At 45.2% G+C, this 17382-nt stretch overlaps 7 non-coding genes across 7 annotated transcripts; all 7 read right to left on the bottom strand.

Moving 5' to 3' along the window:
* Positions 1-620: 620 nt before the first annotated feature.
* LOC146783681 (U4 spliceosomal RNA) lies at positions 621-761 on the bottom strand. Its single transcript, XR_014971092.1, has one exon. It is a non-coding gene; the product is annotated as a U4 spliceosomal RNA (small nuclear RNA).
* Positions 762-4781: 4020 nt separating this feature from the next.
* LOC146783680 (U4 spliceosomal RNA) lies at positions 4782-4922 on the bottom strand. Its single transcript, XR_014971203.1, has one exon. It is a non-coding gene; the product is annotated as a U4 spliceosomal RNA (small nuclear RNA).
* An 821-nt stretch (positions 4923-5743) lies between these two features.
* Positions 5744-5884, bottom strand: LOC146783679 (U4 spliceosomal RNA). The gene has a single exon (XR_014971091.1). It is a non-coding gene; the product is annotated as a U4 spliceosomal RNA (small nuclear RNA).
* A 4020-nt stretch (positions 5885-9904) lies between these two features.
* On the bottom strand, positions 9905-10045 carry LOC146783678 (U4 spliceosomal RNA). The gene has a single exon (XR_014971202.1). It is a non-coding gene; the product is annotated as a U4 spliceosomal RNA (small nuclear RNA).
* An 820-nt stretch (positions 10046-10865) lies between these two features.
* On the bottom strand, positions 10866-11006 carry LOC146783677 (U4 spliceosomal RNA). Its single transcript, XR_014971115.1, has one exon. It is a non-coding gene; the product is annotated as a U4 spliceosomal RNA (small nuclear RNA).
* Positions 11007-15024: 4018 nt separating this feature from the next.
* On the bottom strand, positions 15025-15165 carry LOC146783676 (U4 spliceosomal RNA). The gene has a single exon (XR_014971201.1). It is a non-coding gene; the product is annotated as a U4 spliceosomal RNA (small nuclear RNA).
* An 821-nt stretch (positions 15166-15986) lies between these two features.
* LOC146783675 (U4 spliceosomal RNA) lies at positions 15987-16127 on the bottom strand. The gene has a single exon (XR_014971148.1). It is a non-coding gene; the product is annotated as a U4 spliceosomal RNA (small nuclear RNA).
* Between the last annotated feature and the right edge of the window lie 1255 nt (positions 16128-17382).

The raw sequence follows: 17382 nt of genomic DNA, 5'->3' as shown, positions 1-17382 counted from the left end.
GGGATTCCATATGCTAATTAGCAGATTTCACTATACAGCCTCCTTTGGCACCTCCCTTCATCCCTCTCTATGTGTGATGTCATCAGTACATGATTCTGTATGCAAACACATATACTCCTAAGCCCCATCTGGCTCCTACCAAAACGAGTTATTGTACCTAAATGCAAGCAGAGCAACCAAAGGAGTACTATTCTAGAATATTACAAGAGTTCACTTTGGCACCTCTTTGTTCACCCAGATACAAGATGCCTTTCTTGTAAAAGGATACATATCAGTCTGCCGACAAAGGAGTGTACAATCTCAGCTATTCACTCAATAGCCGACAAAATAGCACATTAGCTCTGCTACTTAGAGAGATGCTGAATGAATGTCTGAAGCTTTGGACACTGTGCAGCTTCCAAGACAATTAGATCACAAAGTTTAATACGTGTACCTTACCTATTGATTAAGAGGACCCTTTTCCACAGATATGAGAAACACTTTAGTTGAAATAAAACAGTTGTTAAAAAAACATATTGACCAATGAGTATTGACATTCTATGAAAAATATCTACACCTCTTTGCTTACTAAATAACTATAATGATGTATAATCAATCTTCTTTTGACACAATTGATCCAGCCTCCATAGAGTCTATCAAAAATTGCCAATATCAACTATTTTTCAAGTTGACATGGCGGGGTATTGGGTAAAGTTTTCAATAAGCAATAATCACGCCTCGGATAGACCTCATTGGCTACGATACTGCCACTGCACAAAGATAACATCAGCTAGGCGATATGAGCAGTCCCACAACGGTGACACTTTTGTCTGTTACAGGGAGACAAATTTGAAACGTGCACCGATCAGAGAGATATGCAAGCATACTTTCTATGTTTTCTATCACTCGAGTCAAAAGCCAGACATGATATGTACTACTCTATCTTCTGTTGCTTCTGCAGGTAAGTGCCCGTTGGGCTCTGGGATTCCGTATGCTAATTAGCAGATTTCACTATACAGCCTCCTTTGGCACCTCCCTTCATCCCTCTCTATGTGGGATGTCATCAGTACATGATTATGTATGCAACCACATATCCTCCTAAGCCCAAGCAGGCTCCTCCCAAAACTAGTTCTTGTACCTAAATGCAAGAAAGCAACCAAAGGTGTACTATTCTAGAATATTACAAGAGTTAACTTTGGCGCCTCTTGTTCACCCGGATACGAGATGCCTTTCTTGTAAATGGATACATATCAGTCTGCGGACAAAGGAGTGTACAATCTCAGCTATTCACTCAATAGCCGACAAAATAGTTGTGTGAAAGTGCCATCTTTCTTGAATGGTATGCCCCCACTTTTTGCTGAATTGCTGAATGTACTTTGACTGAGTGTGCCCTGGACTCCTGCCAATCAGGAGCCCAGGGCCTATGTTCCTTCCCAAAACAAAAATCTCAAAACAAAATTGGCAAACCCTGGCCACATGTCAGCCCCTGGTAAGTGGTACCCTAGGTACCCAGGGCCTTGTGACCAGGGAAGGCCTCTAAGGGCTGCAGCACTCATTGTGCCACCCTTAGAGGCCCTGTACCCTAACACACACACACTGCCCTGGCAGGCTGAGTGTCTGGGTACAAGACAAAACAGAGAATCGACGTGGCACACATCCCTGTGTGCCATGCCCACAACTTTCACTGCCCTGGCATACATCAGCCACCCCTCTAGCTGGGTGCCCTATGCCAGTGGTGTGGGCACAGAGGCAGGAGCCCGGTGCCCCTACAGTACCCAGGTCCATTCCTGGGCCCTGTAAGTGCAGTGCTTCCATTTAAGAGTACATGGTGCTGGGAGCTTGTCAAACACGAACTCCACAGCACTATAATGGCAGCACAGAAGACTGAGAAGTTTGGTATCAAACTGCTCAGCACATTAAACCCACACTGATGCCAGTATGGTATTTAATGTACCAAGCACCACAGAGGGCATCTTAGAGAGGCCCCCTGAAACCTAATTTACAATCCACGTCTGTTCTGAGGCTGCCTAGGCTGCCACACAGCAGACATGTTGCTGGACCCCTGGGTAGGAGAGCCCCTGCTCTCCTGGGTCTGCAACAATGCACATCCTGGGCGAGATGCTAGATCTCCTCCCCCAGGATGGGCAGGGGGAAGCTTCAAAGGCATGCCGCCTCTGTGAGCTTCCCCAGGCCACTTGCAACCCCCACTCTGGCGGGAAGCTTGGCCGGAAACCCCAAATAAGGACAGGGGATGGGCCAGCCTGCCAACTCCACCCCTCAGGTGGGGAAGGCGAGGTGAAGCACATCTCCGGGCGCTCGCCATCTTGAAGATGGGAGGCCCTACCCAATCAGGACTAGGCTGCTGCCCCCCTCCCAGAGGAGAGTGGCTGAATAGGGGGTGTACTCACCCCAGGACAGGGACCCATTGGTCCCTGCCCTTCGCCTACCTGTAACGCCCCTAAATTTAGTATTTAGGGGCACCCTGAACCTTCCTTCCCCAGATTCCAGATTCCGAAATACAAAGAAGAGGAAGAAGAAAGAAGACCTGCCCTGCAGCTGCTAAGAAGAGGAAGACACCAACTGCTTTGGCCCCAGCCCTACAGGCCTGGCGACACTCGAACCTGCTCCTGCTCCAACCCGGCATCTATTGTGGCCAGCAACCTCACAAACCCCGGAGGACCTGGCTACCTTTTGGCTCTAAGCCCCTGGGACTCCCATGAGTAGAGGCTCTACTCAAAATCTACTTCTAATCCCTGGCATCAGCCCGGAACCGCGAACCCTACACACTCTGCACCCGCCAAGCCTGGCCTGTGCCGGAGTGACCAAAGACCACGAGGACGACCCCACGACGACTGTGAACCTGAGTCCGGCACCCAAGGACTTCCCTAGACGCTCCTGACGACACCTGCAGCCTCAGAACCAGGTACCCCCCCAACGCGATCAACAGAGGGTAAGATTTCCCGACACCAAAAGGCACCCCTGCACCCGGCGCCCTGCGGCTCCCTGTGCCCAAATCCTGGGTACCTACCTATCCTCCAACTACCCAACTTACCTCTCGAAGTGGTGGTGGCACCTAAAGAATCTTCGTCCCCGAGCTTGCAATCTTTTTCTAAACCGGAGCTCTCCCATTGAAATCAATTGAGCGCCCAAGAGCTCAAAAGCACCCTGCACCCAGCCGCCCGAGTGGCCCTGGCAGTGTAACCTCTACACCTATCTACTTCTCCATTTGCCCTGAGCAAGTGACCAGGAGCCCAGCTCCCACAGCCGCGTAGCCTGCTAGTCAGCAGCCACCAACCAAGGCCCCCCTACCTCTCATAGGATAACATTGGGTCTAACTCTCTCTGCACCCGGCTGCCCCTGTGCCGCTGAGGGTGAAAAAACTCTACCTACCTGACCCTGGGAGAGCCCTGAGTCTATGCCCAGAACCTTAACTCTGCCAGTCGAGTACTTACCTTTAAACCGATAACTCAATTTTCTCCATAGGGTAACATTGACTGGTTTCTTCTGAAAATTTCTTCAAAGTGTGGAGTTTTCAAAACTTAAAATATTCACCAAAAATCAGCCGAGTAACGAAAACGAAAATACTCACCTGCTATTAGGTGAGCTCCCAGTGCTGGATCTTGGTGCCCAGCACTGACTCTGAAAAATACTTACAACTGTACTTACCAGTAACCCAATTTTCTTCCATAGGGAATCATTGACTGTTTTTCTGTGAAATTTCTTCAAAGTGTCAATTTCTGCAAACTTTAAATACTCTTTAAAAATCGTATAACTTCTGAAAACGTAATTACTTACCTGTTTTGGATAAAGGTCCCAGTACTGAGTCTAGGCACCCAGTACTGGATTACAAAAGTAACGAGAACATACTATACCTGCAGCTTGAATTTTCTTCCATAGGGAATCATTGACTGTTTTCTATGAAATTTCTTCTAAGTGTCAACTTTTAAAATAGCAAAATATTACTTAAAAATCCTAGTAGTAACTAAGTCGACTTTTATCACTTGTTTCTAAGTATTGTCCCAGGACTGAATCTAGGATCCAGTCCTGGAATCTCTAAAGTAATCCTGAAAGTAATCTATTGCAAATAACTTGAAATTTCCATTGAACTCAATGCATTATTGTGTTTAAAACTGTGTTGCCTATTGCAACAACTTATAACTTTCTACAAAAGCCAATTGCATATTGCAAAAGTATTTAAATAAAACATCTCATTCTGAGAAAGTATATTTTAATTCCTATTGTTGGTTCTAAAACAAAACAGACATATCTTTTTTATACAAACCATTGGCCTAGAGTTCAGTTATTGAGTGTGTGAAATCATTTCGCTGACTGAGTGTGTACAACAAATGCTTTACACTGTCCTCTGATACTGCCTTACTGCTCGACCAAGCTACCACTTTAGAGACTAAGGTTATTTCTAACTTTAGCCTCTGCCAAACCTCTGGGGACTGTGGAGTCTGTACACCCTGTACTTATTTTGGAACAGTATATACAGAGCCACTTTCTCACAATAGTACATTTGATCTAAAACCTAGAGAGATGCTGAATAAATGTCTGAATCTTCGGACACTGCGCAGCTTCTAAATCAATTAGCACCCAAAGTTTAATATGTGTACCTTACCTAATGATTAAGCGGACCCTCTTTTACGCATATAAAAAACACGTTGGTTGAAATGAAACAGTTAATGAAAAACATATCGAGCAAAGAGTATTGATATTCTATGAAAAATATCTACACCTTTTTTCTTACTGAATAAATACATTGATGTATAATCAATCATTTTTTGACACAATTGATCTAGCCTCCGTAAAGATTATCCTAAATTACCAACAACAACTGTTGTTCAAGTTGACAAGACTGGGTATTGCGTAAAGTTTTGAATAAGCAACAATCACACCTCGGATACACCGCATTGGTTACAATACTGCCACTATTCAAAGATAACGTCCAATTGGCAATATGAGCAGTCCCACAATCGTGACACTTTTGTCTCTTACAGGGAGACAAAGTTGGAACATATGCACTGATCAGAGAGATATGCAAGCATACTTTCTATGTTTTCTATCACTCAGGTCAAAAGCCAGACAACAGGTGGACTACTTTATCTTCTGTTGGTTCTGCAGATAAGTACCCATTGGGCTCTGGGATTCCATATGCTAATTAGCAGATTTCACTATACAGCCTCCTTTGGCACCTCCCTTCATCCCTCTCTATGTGTGATGTCATCAGTACATGATTCTGTATGCAAACACATATACTCCTAAGCCCCATCTGGCTCCTACCAAAACGAGTTATTGTACCTAAATGCAAGCAGAGCAACCAAAGGAGTACTATTCTAGAATATTACAAGAGTTCACTTTGGCACCTCTTTGTTCACCCAGATACAAGATGCCTTTCTTGTAAAAGGATACATATCAGTCTGCCGACAAAGGAGTGTACAATCTCAGCTATTCACTCAATAGCCGACAAAATAGCACATTAGCTCTGCTACTTAGAGAGATGCTGAATGAATGTCTGAAGCTTTGGACACTGTGCAGCTTCCAAGACAATTAGATCACAAAGTTTAATACGTGTACCTTACCTATTGATTAAGAGGACCCTTTTCCACAGATATGAGAAACACTTTAGTTGAAATAAAACAGTTGTTAAAAAAACATATTGACCAATGAGTATTGACATTCTATGAAAAATATCTACACCTCTTTGCTTACTAAATAACTATAATGATGTATAATCAATCTTCTTTTGACACAATTGATCCAGCCTCCATAGAGTCTATCAAAAATTGCCAATATCAACTATTTTTCAAGTTGACATGGCGGGGTATTGGGTAAAGTTTTCAATAAGCAATAATCACGCCTCGGATAGACCTCATTGGCTACGATACTGCCACTGCACAAAGATAACATCAGCTAGGCGATATGAGCAGTCCCACAACGGTGACACTTTTGTCTGTTACAGGGAGACAAATTTGAAACGTGCACCGATCAGAGAGATATGCAAGCATACTTTCTATGTTTTCTATCACTCGAGTCAAAAGCCAGACATGATATGTACTACTCTATCTTCTGTTGCTTCTGCAGGTAAGTGCCCGTTGGGCTCTGGGATTCCGTATGCTAATTAGCAGATTTCACTATACAGCCTCCTTTGGCACCTCCCTTCATCCCTCTCTATGTGGGATGTCATCAGTACATGATTATGTATGCAACCACATATCCTCCTAAGCCCAAGCAGGCTCCTCCCAAAACTAGTTCTTGTACCTAAATGCAAGAAAGCAACCAAAGGTGTACTATTCTAGAATATTACAAGAGTTAACTTTGGCGCCTCTTGTTCACCCGGATACGAGATGCCTTTCTTGTAAATGGATACATATCAGTCTGCGGACAAAGGAGTGTACAATCTCAGCTATTCACTCAATAGCCGACAAAATAGTTGTGTGAAAGTGCCATCTTTCTTGAATGGTATGCCCCCACTTTTTGCTGAATTGCTGAATGTACTTTGACTGAGTGTGCCCTGGACTCCTGCCAATCAGGAGCCCAGGGCCTATGTTCCTTCCCAAAACAAAAATCTCAAAACAAAATTGGCAAACCCTGGCCACATGTCAGCCCCTGGTAAGTGGTACCCTAGGTACCCAGGGCCTTGTGACCAGGGAAGGCCTCTAAGGGCTGCAGCACTCATTGTGCCACCCTTAGAGGCCCTGTACCCTAACACACACACACTGCCCTGGCAGGCTGAGTGTCTGGGTACAAGACAAAACAGAGAATCGACATGGCACACATCCCTGTGTGCCATGCCCACAACCTTCACTGCCCTGGCATACATCAGCCACCCCTCTAGCTGGGTGCCCTATGCCAGTGGTGTGGGCACAGAGGCAGGAGCCCGGTGCCCCTACAGTACCCAGGTCCATTCCTGGGCCCTGTAAGTGCAGTGCTTCCATTTAAGAGTACCTGGTGCTGGGAGCTTGTCAAACACGAACTCCACAGCACTATAATGGCAGCACAGAAGACTGAGAAGTTTGGTATCAAACTGCTCAGCACATTAAACCCACACTGATGCCAGTATGGTATTTAATGTACCAAGCACCACAGAGGGCATCTTAGAGAGGCCCCCTGAAACCTAATTTACAATCCACGTCTGTTCTGAGGCTGCCTAGGCTGCCACACAGCAGACATGTTGCTGGACCCCTGGGTAGGAGAGCCCCTGCTCTCCTGGGTCTGCAACAATGCACATCCTGGGCGAGATGCTAGATCTCCTCCCCCAGGATGGGCATGGGGAAGCTTCAAAGGCATGCCGCCTCTGTGAGCTTCCCCAGGCCACTTGCAACCCCCACTCTGGCGGGAAGCTTGGCCGGAAACCCCAAATAAGGACAGGGGATGGGCCAGCCTGCCAACTCCACCCCTCAGGTGGGGAAGGCGAGGTGAAGCACATCTCCGGGCGATCGCCATCTTGAAGATGGGAGGCCCTACCCAATCAGGACTAGGCTGCTGCCCCCCTCCCAGAGAAGAGTGGCTGAATAGGGGGTGTACTCACCCCAGGACAGGGACCCATTGGTCCCTGCCCTTCGCATACCTGTAACGCCCCTAAATTTAGTATTTAGGGGCACCCTGAACCTTCCTTCTCCAGATTCCAGATTCCGAAATACAAAGAAGAGGAAGAAGAAAGAAGACCTGCCCTGCAGCTGCTAAGAAGAGGAAGACACCAACTGCTTTGGCCCCAGCCCTACAGGCCTGGCGACACTCGAACCTGCTCCTGCTCCAACCCGGCATCTATTGTGGCCAGCAACCTCACAAACCCCGGAGGACCTGGCTACCTTTTGGTTCTAAGCCCCTGGGACTCCCATGAGTAGAGGCTCTACTCAAAATCTACTTCTAATCCCTGGCATCAGCCCGGAACCGCGAACCCTACACACTCTGCACCCGCCAAGCCTGGCCTGTGCCGGAGTGACCAAAGACCACGAGGACGACCCCACGACGACTGTGAACCTGAGTCCGGCACCCAAGGACTTCCCTAGACGCTCCTGACGACACCTGCAGCCTCAGAACCAGGTACCCCCCCAACGCGATCAACAGAGGGTAAGATTTCCCGACACCAAAAGGCACTCCTGCACCCGGCGCCCTGCGGCTCCCTGTGCCCAAATCCTGGGTACCTACCTATCCTCCAACTACCCAACTTACCTCTCGAAGTGGTGGTGGCACCTAAAGAATCTTCGTCCCCGAGCTTGCAATCTTTTTCTAAACCGGAGCTCTCCCATTGAAATCAATTGAGCGCCCAAGAGCTCAAAAGCACCCTGCACCCAGCCACCCGAGTGGCCCTGGCAGTGTAACCTCTACACCTATCTACTTCCCCATTTGCCCTGAGCAAGTGACCAGGAGCCCAGCTCCCACAGCCGCGTAGCCTGCTAGTCAGCAGCCACCAACCAAGGCCCCCCTACCTCTCATAGGATAACATTGGGTCTAACTCTCTCTGCACCCGGCTGCCCCTGTGCCGCTGAGGGTGAAAAAACTCTACCTACCTGACCCTGGGAGACCCCTGAGTCTATGCCCAGAACCTTAACTCTGCCAGTCGAGTACTTACCTTTAAACCGATAACTCAATTTTCTCCATAGGGTAACATTGACTGGTTTCTTCTGAAAATTTCTTCAAAGTGTGGAGTTTTCAAAACTTAAAATATTCACCAAAAATCAGCCGAGTAACGAAAACTAAAATACTCACCTGCTATTAGGTGAGCTCCCAGTGCTGGATCTTGGTGCCCAGCACTGACTCTGAAAAATACTTACAACTGTACTTACCAGTAACCCAATTTTCTTCCATAGGGAATCATTGACTGTTTTTCTGTGAAATTTCTTCCAAGTGTCAATTTCTGCAAACTTTAAATACTCTTTAAAAATCGTATAACTTCTGAAAACGTAATTACTTACCTGTTTTGGATAAAGGTCCCAGTACTGAGTCTAGGCACCCAGTACTGGATTACAAAAGTAACGAGAACATACTATACCTGCAGCTTGAATTTTCTTCCATAGGGAATCATTGACTGTTTTCTATGAAATTTCTTCTAAGTGTCAACTTTTAAAATAGCAAAATATTACTTAAAAATCCTAGTAGTAACTAAGTCGACTTTTATCACTTGTTTCTAAGTATTGTCCCAGGACTGAATCTAGGATCCAGTCCTGGAATCTCTAAAGTAATCCTGAAAGTAATCTATTGCAAATAACTTGAAATTTCCATTGAACTCAATGCATTATTGTGTTTAAAACTGTGTTGCCTATTGCAACAACTTATAACTTTCTACAAAAGCCAATTGCATATTGCAAAAGTATTTAAATAAAACATCTCATTCTGAGAAAGTATATTTTAATTCCTATTGTTGGTTCTAAAACAAAACAGACATATCTTTTTTATACAAACCATTGGCCTAGAGTTCAGTTATTGAGTGTGTGAAATCATTTCGCTGACTGAGTGTGTACAACAAATGCTTTACACTGTCCTCTGATACTGCCTTACTGCTCGACCAAGCTACCACTTTAGAGACTAAGGTTATTTCTAACTTTAGCCTCTGCCAAACCTCTGAGGACTGTGGACTCTGTACACCCTGTACTTATTTTGGAACAGTATATACAGAGCCACTTTCTCACAATAGTACATTTGATCTAAAACCTAGAGAGATGCTGAATAAATGTCTGAATCTTCGGACACTGCGCAGCTTCTAAATCAATTAGCACCCAAAGTTTAATATGTGTACCTTACCTAATGATTAAGGGGACCCTCTTTTACGCATATAAAAAACACGTTGGTTGAAATGAAACAGTTAATGAAAAACATATCGAGCAAAGAATATTGATATTCTATGAAAAATATCCACACCTTTTTTCTTACTGAATAAATACATTGATGTATAATCAATCATTTTTTGACACAATTGATCTAGCCTCCGTAAAGATTATCCTAAATTACCAACAACAACTGTTGTTCAAGTTGACAAGACTGGGTATTGCGTAAAGTTTTGAATAAGCAACAATCACACCTCGGATACACCGCATTGGTTACAATACTGCCACTATTCAAAGATAACGTCCAATTGGCAATATGAGCAGTCCCACAATCGTGACACTTTTGTCTCTTACAGGGAGACAAAGTTGGAACATATGCACTGATCAGAGAGATATGCAAGCATACTTTCTATGTTTTCTATCACTCAGGTCAAAAGCCAGACAACAGGTGGACTACTTTATCTTCTGTTGGTTCTGCAGATAAGTACCCATTGGGCTCTGGGATTCCATATGCTAATTAGCAGATTTCACTATGCAGCCTCCTTTGGCACCTCCCTTCATCCCTCTCTATGTGTGATGTCATCAGTACATGATTCTGTATGCAAACACATATACTCCTAAGCCCCATCTGGCTCCTTCCAAAACGAGTTATTGTACCTAAATGCAAGCAGAGCAACCAAAGGAGTACTATTCTAGAATATTACAAGAGTTCACTTTGGCACCTCTTTGTTCACCCAGATACAAGATGCCTTTCTTGTAAAAGGATACATATCAGTCTGCCGACAAAGGAGTGTACAATCTCAGCTATTCACTCAATAGCCGACAAAATAGCACATTAGCTCTGCTACTTAGAGAGATGCTGAATGAATGTCTGAAGCTTTGGACACTGTGCAACTTCCAAGACAATTAGATCACAAAGTTTAATACGTGTACCTTACCTATTGATTAAGAGGACCCTTTTCCACAGATATGAGAAACACTTTAGTTGAAATAAAACAGTTGTTAAAAAACATATTGACTAATGAGTATTGACATTCTATGAAAAATATCTACACCTCTTTGCTTACTAAATAACTATAATGATGTATAATCAATCTTCTTTTGACACAATTGATCCAGCCTCCATAGAGACTATCAAAAATTGCCAATATCAACTATTTTTCAAGTTGACATGGCGGGGTATTGGGTAAAGTTTTCAATAAGCAATAATCACGCCTCGGATAGACCTCATTGGCTACGATACTGCCACTGAACAAAGATAACATCAGCTAGGCGATATGAGCAGTCCCACAACGGTGACACTTTTGTCTGTTACAGGGAGACAAATTTGAAACGTGCACCGATCAGAGAGATATGCAAGCATACTTTCTATGTTTTCTATCACTCGAGTCAAAAGCCAGACATGATATGTACTACTCTATCTTCTGTTGCTTCTGCAGGTAAGTGCCCGTTGGGCTCTGTGATTCCGTATGCTAATTAGCAGATTTCACTATACAGCCTCCTTTGGCACCTCCCTTCATCCCTCTCTATGTGGGATGTCATCAGTACATGATTATGTATGCAACCACATATCCTCCTAAGCCCAAGCAGGCTCCTCCCAAAACTAGTTCTTGTACCTAAATGCAAGAAAGCAACCAAAGGTGTACTATTCTAGAATATTACAAGAGTTAACTTTGGCGCCTCTTGTTCACCCGGATACGAGATGCCTTTCTTGTAAATGGATACATATCAGTCTGCGGACAAAGGAGTGTACAATCTCAGCTATTCACTCAATAGCCGACAAAATAGTTGTGTGAAAGTGCCATCTTTCTTGAATGGTATGCCCCCACTTTTTGCTGAATTGCTGAATGTACTTTGACTGAGTGTGCCCTGGACTCCTGCCAATCAGGAGCCCAGGGCCTATGTTCCTTCCCAAAACAAAAATCTCAAAACAAAATTGGCAAACCCTGGCCACATGTCAGCCCCTGGTAAGTGGTACCCTGGGTACCCAGGGCCTTGTGACCAGGGAAGGCCTCTAAGGGCTGCAGCACTCATTGTGCCACCCTTAGAGGCCCTGTACCCTAACACACACACACTGCCCTGGCAGGCTGAGTGTCTGGGTACAAGACAAAACAGAGAATCGACATGGCACACATCCCTGTGTGCCATGCCCACAACCTTCACTGCCCTGGCATCCATCAGCCACCCCTCTAGCTGGGTGCCCTATGCCAGTGGTGTGGGCACAGAGGCAGGAGCCCGGTGCCACTACAGTACCCAGGTCCATTCCTGGGCCCTGTAAGTGCAGTGCTTCCATTTAAGAGTACCTGGTGCTGGGAGCTTGTCAAAAACGAACTCCACAGCACTATAATGGCAGCACAGAAGACTGAGAAGTTTGGTATCAAACTGCTCAGCACATTAAACCCACACTGATGCCAGTATGGTATTTAATGTACCAAGCACCACAGAGGGCATCTTAGAGAGGCCCCCTGAAACCTAATTTACAATCCACGTCTGTTCTGAGGCTGCCTAGGCTGCCACACAGCAGACATGTTGCTGGACCCCTGGGTAGGAGAGCCCCTGCTCTCCTGGGTCTGCAACAATGCACATCCTGGGCGAGATGCTAGATCTCCTCCCCCAGGATTGGCAGGGGGAAGCTTCAAAGGCATGCCGCCTCTGTGAGCTTCCCCAGGCCACTTGCAACCCCCACTCTGGCGGGAAGCTTGGCCGGAAACCCCAAATAAGGACAGGGGATGGGCCAGCCTGCCAACTCCACCCCTCAGGTGGGGAAGGCGAGGTGAAGCACATCTCCGGGCGCTCACCATCTTGAAGATGGGAGGCCCTACCCAATCAGGACTAGGCTGCTGCCCCCCTCCCAGAGGAGAGTGGCTGAATAGGGGGTGTACTCACCCCAGGACAGGGACCCATTGGTCCCTGCCCTTCGCCTACCTGTAACGCCCCTAAATTTAGTATTTAGGGGCACCCTGAACCTTCCTTCCCCAGATTCCAGATTCCGAAATACAAAGAAGAGGAAGAAGAAAGAAGACCTGCCCTGCAGCTGCTAAGAAGAGGAAGACACCAACTGCTTTGGCCCCAGCCCTACAGGCCTGGCGACACTCGAACCTGCTCCTGCTCCAACCCGGCATCTATTGTGGCCAGCAACCTCACAAACCCCGGAGGACCTGGCTACCTTTTGGCTCTAAGCCCCTGGGACTCCCATGAGTAGAGGCTCTACTCAAAATCTACTTCTAATCCCAGGCATCAGCCCGGAACCGCGAACCCTACACACTCTGCACCCGCCAAGCCTGGCCTGTGCCGGAGTGACCAAAGACCACGAGGACGACCCCACGACGACTGTGAACCCGAGCCCGGCACCCAAGGACTTCCCTAGACGCTCCTGACGACACCTGCAGCCTCAGAACCAGGTACCCCCCCCAACGCGATCAACAGAGGGTAAGATTTCCCGACACCAAAAGGCACCCCTGCACCCGGCGCCCTGCGGCTCCCTGTGCCCAAATCCTGGGTACCTACCTATCCTCCAACTACCCAACTTACCTCTCGAAGTGGTGGTGGCACCTAAAGAATCTTCGTCCCCGAGCTTGCAATCTTTTTCTAAACCGGAGCTCTCCCATTGAAATCAATTGAGCACCCAAGAGCTCAAAAGCACCCTGCACCCAGCCGCCCGAGTGGCCCTGGCAGTGTAACCTCTACACCTATCTACTTCCCCATTTGCCCTGAGCAAGTGACCAGGAGCCCAGCTCCCACAGCCGCGTAGCCTGCTAGTCAGCAGCCACCAACCAAGGCCCCCCTACCTCTCATAGGATAACATTGGGCCTAACTCTCTCTGCACCCGGCTGCCCCTGTGCCGCTGAGGGTGAAAACACTCTACCTACCTGACCCTGGGAGACCCCTGAGTCTATGCCCAGAACCTTAACTCTGCCAGTCGAGTACTTACATTTAAACCGATAACTCAATTTTCTCCATAGGGTAACATTGACTGGTTTCTTCTGAAAATTTCTTCAAAGTGTGGAGTTTTCAAAACTTAGAAATTCACCAAAAATCAGCCGAGTAACGAAAACGAAAATACTCACCTGCTATTAGGTGAGCTCCCAGTGCTGGATCTTGGTGCCCAGCACTGACTCTGAAAAATACTTACAACTGTACTTACCAGTAACCCAATTTTCTTCCATAGGGAATCATTGACTGTTTTTCTGTGAAATTTCTTCAGTGTCAATTTCTGCAAACTTTAAATATTCTTTAAAAATCGTATAACTTCTGAAAAGTTAATTACTTACCTGTTTTGGATAAAGGTCCCAGTACTGAGTCTAGGCACCCAGTACTGGATTACAAAAGTAACGAGAACATACTATACCTGCAGCTTGAATTTTCTTCCATAGGGAATCATTGACTGTTTTCTATGAAATTTCTTCTAAGTGTCAACTTTTAAAATAGCAAAATATTACTTAAAAATCCTAGTAGTAACTAAGTCGACTTTTATCACTTGTTTCTAAGTATTGTCCCAGGACTGAATCTAGGATCCAGTCCTGGAATCTCTAAAGTAATCCTGAAAGTAATCTATTGCAAATAACTTGAAATTTCCATTGAACTCAATGCATTATTGTGTTTAAAACTGTGTTGCCTATTGCAACAACTTATAACTTTCTACAAAAGCCAATTGCATATTGCAAAAGTATTTAAATAAAACATCTCATTCTGAGAAAGTATATTTTAATTCCTATTGTTGGTTCTAAAACAAAACAGACATATCTTTTTTATACAAACCATTGGCCTAGAGTTCAGTTATTGAGTGTGTGAAATCATTTCGCTGACTGAGTGTGTACAACAAATGCTTTACACTGTCCTCTGATACTGCCTTACTGCTCGACCAAGCTACCACTTTAGAGACTAAGGTTATTTCTAACTTTAGCCTCTGCCAAACCTCTGGGGACTGTGGACTCTGTACACCCTGTACTTATTTTGGAACAGTATATACAGAGCCACTTTCTCACAATAGTACATTTGATCTAAAACCTAGAGAGATGCTGAATAAATGTCTGAATCTTCGGACACTGCGCAGCTTCTAAATCAATTAGCACCCAAAGTTTAATATGTGTACCTTACCTAATGATTAAGCGGACCCTCTTTTACGCATATAAAAAACACGTTGGTTGAAATGAAACAGTTAATGAAAAACATATCGAGCAAAGAGTATTGATATTCTATGAAAAATATCTACACCTTTTTTCTTACTGAATAAATACATTGATGTATAATCAATCATTTTTTGACACAATTGATCTAGCCTCCGTAAAGATTATCCTAAATTACCAACAACAACTGTTGTTCAAGTTGACAAGACTGGGTATTGCGTAAAGTTTTGAATAAGCAACAATCACACCTCGGATACACCGCATTGGTTACAATACTGCCACTATTCAAAGATAACGTCCAATTGGCAATATGAGCAGTCCCACAATCGTGACACTTTTGTCTCTTACAGGGAGACAAAGTTGGAACATATGCACTGATCAGAGAGATATGCAAGCATACTTTCTATGTTTTCTATCACTCAGGTCAAAAGCCAGACAACAGGTGGACTACTTTATCTTCTGTTGGTTCTGCAGATAAGTACCCATTGGGCTCTGGGATTCCATATGCTAATTAGCAGATTTCACTATGCAGCCTCCTTTGGCACCTCCCTTCATCCCTCTCTATGTGTGATGTCATCAGTACATGATTCTGTATGCAAACACATATACTCCTAAGCCCCATCTGGCTCCTTCCAAAACGAGTTATTGTACCTAAATGCAAGCAGAGCAACCAAAGGAGTACTATTCTAGAATATTACAAGAGTTCACTTTGGCACCTCTTTGTTCACCCAGATACAAGATGCCTTTCTTGTAAAAGGATACATATCAGTCTGCCGACAAAGGAGTGTACAATCTCAGCTATTCACTCAATAGCCGACAAAATAGCACATTAGCTCTGCTACTTAGAGAGATGCTGAATGAATGTCTGAAGCTTTGGACACTGTGCAGCTTCCAAGACAATTAGATCACAAAGTTTAATAAGTGTACCTTACCTATTGATTAAGAGTACCCTTTTCCACAGATATGAGAAACACTTTAGTTGAAATAAAACAGTTGTTAAAAAAACATATTGACCAATGAGTATTGACATTCTATGAAAAATGTCTACACCTCTTTGCTTACTAAATAACTATAATGATGTATAATCAATCTTCTTTTGACACAATTGATCCAGCCTCCATAGAGACTATCAAAAAATGCCAATATCAACTATTTTTCAAGTTGACATGGCGGGGTATTGGGTAAAGTTTTCAATAAGCAATAATCACACCTTGGATAGACCTCATTGGCTACGATACTGCCACTGCACAAAGATAACATCAGCTAGGCGATATGAGCAGTCCCACAACGGTGACACTTTTGTCTGTTACAGGGAGACAAATTTGAAACGTGCACCGATCAGAGAGATATGCAAGCATACTTTCTATGTTTTCTATCACTCGAGTCAAAAGCCAGACATGATATGTACTACTCTATCTTCTGTTGCTTCTGCAGGTAAGTGCCCGTTGGGCTCTGGGATTCCGTATGCTAATTAGCAGATTTCACTATACAGCCTCCTTTGGCACCTCCCTTCATCCCTCTCTATGTGGGATGTCATCAGTACATGATTATGTATGCAACCACATATCCTCCTAAGCCCAAGCAGGCTCCTCCCAAAACTAGTTCTTGTACCTAAATGCAAGAAAGCAACCAAAGGTGTACTATTCTAGAATATTACAAGAGTTAACTTTGGCGTCTCTTGTTCACCCGGATACGAGATGCCTTTCTTGTAAATGGATACATATCAGTCTGCGGACAAAGGAGTGTACAATCTCAGCTATTCACTCAATAGCCGACAAAATAGTTGTGTGAAAGTGCCATCTTTCTTGAATGGTATGCCCCCACTTTTTGCTGAATTGCTGAATGTACTTTGACTGAGTGTGCCCTGGAGTCCTGCCAATCAGGAGCCCAGGGCCTATGTTCCTTCCCAAAACAAAAATCTCAAAACAAAATTGGCAAACCCTGGCCACATGTCAGCCCCTGGTAAGTGGTACCCTAGGTACCCAGGGCCTTGTGACCAGGGAAGGCCTCTAAGGGCTGCAGCACTCATTGTGCCACCCTTAGAGGCCCTGTACCCTAACACACACACACTGCCCTGGCAGGCTGAGTGTCTGGGTACAAGACAAAACAGAGAATCGACATGGCACACATCCCTGTGTGCCATGCCCACAACCTTCACTGCCCTGGCATACATCAGCCACCCCTCTAGCTGGGTGCCCTATGCCAGTGGTGTGGGCACAGAGGCAGGAGCCCGGTGCCCCTACAGTACCCAGGTCCATTCCTGGGCCCTGTAAGTGCAGTGCTTCCATTTAAGAGTACCTGGTGCTGGGAGCTTGTCAAACACGAACTCCACAGCACTATAATGGCAGCACAGAAGACTGAGAAGTTTGGTATCAAACTGCTCAGCACATTAAACCCACACTGATGCCAGTATGGTATTTAATGTACCAAGCACCACAGAGGGCATCTTAGAGAGGCCCCCTGAAACCTAATTTACAATCCACGTCTGTTCTGAGGCTGCCTAGGCTGCC

This window comes from Triturus cristatus, chromosome 11, assembly GCF_964204655.1.
Source record: "Triturus cristatus chromosome 11, aTriCri1.1, whole genome shotgun sequence".
In the NCBI taxonomy this organism is placed as follows: domain Eukaryota; kingdom Metazoa; phylum Chordata; class Amphibia; order Caudata; family Salamandridae; genus Triturus; species Triturus cristatus.
Note: the sequence above shows the minus strand (reverse complement) of the source record. Positions and strands in the feature narration are given on the sequence as shown.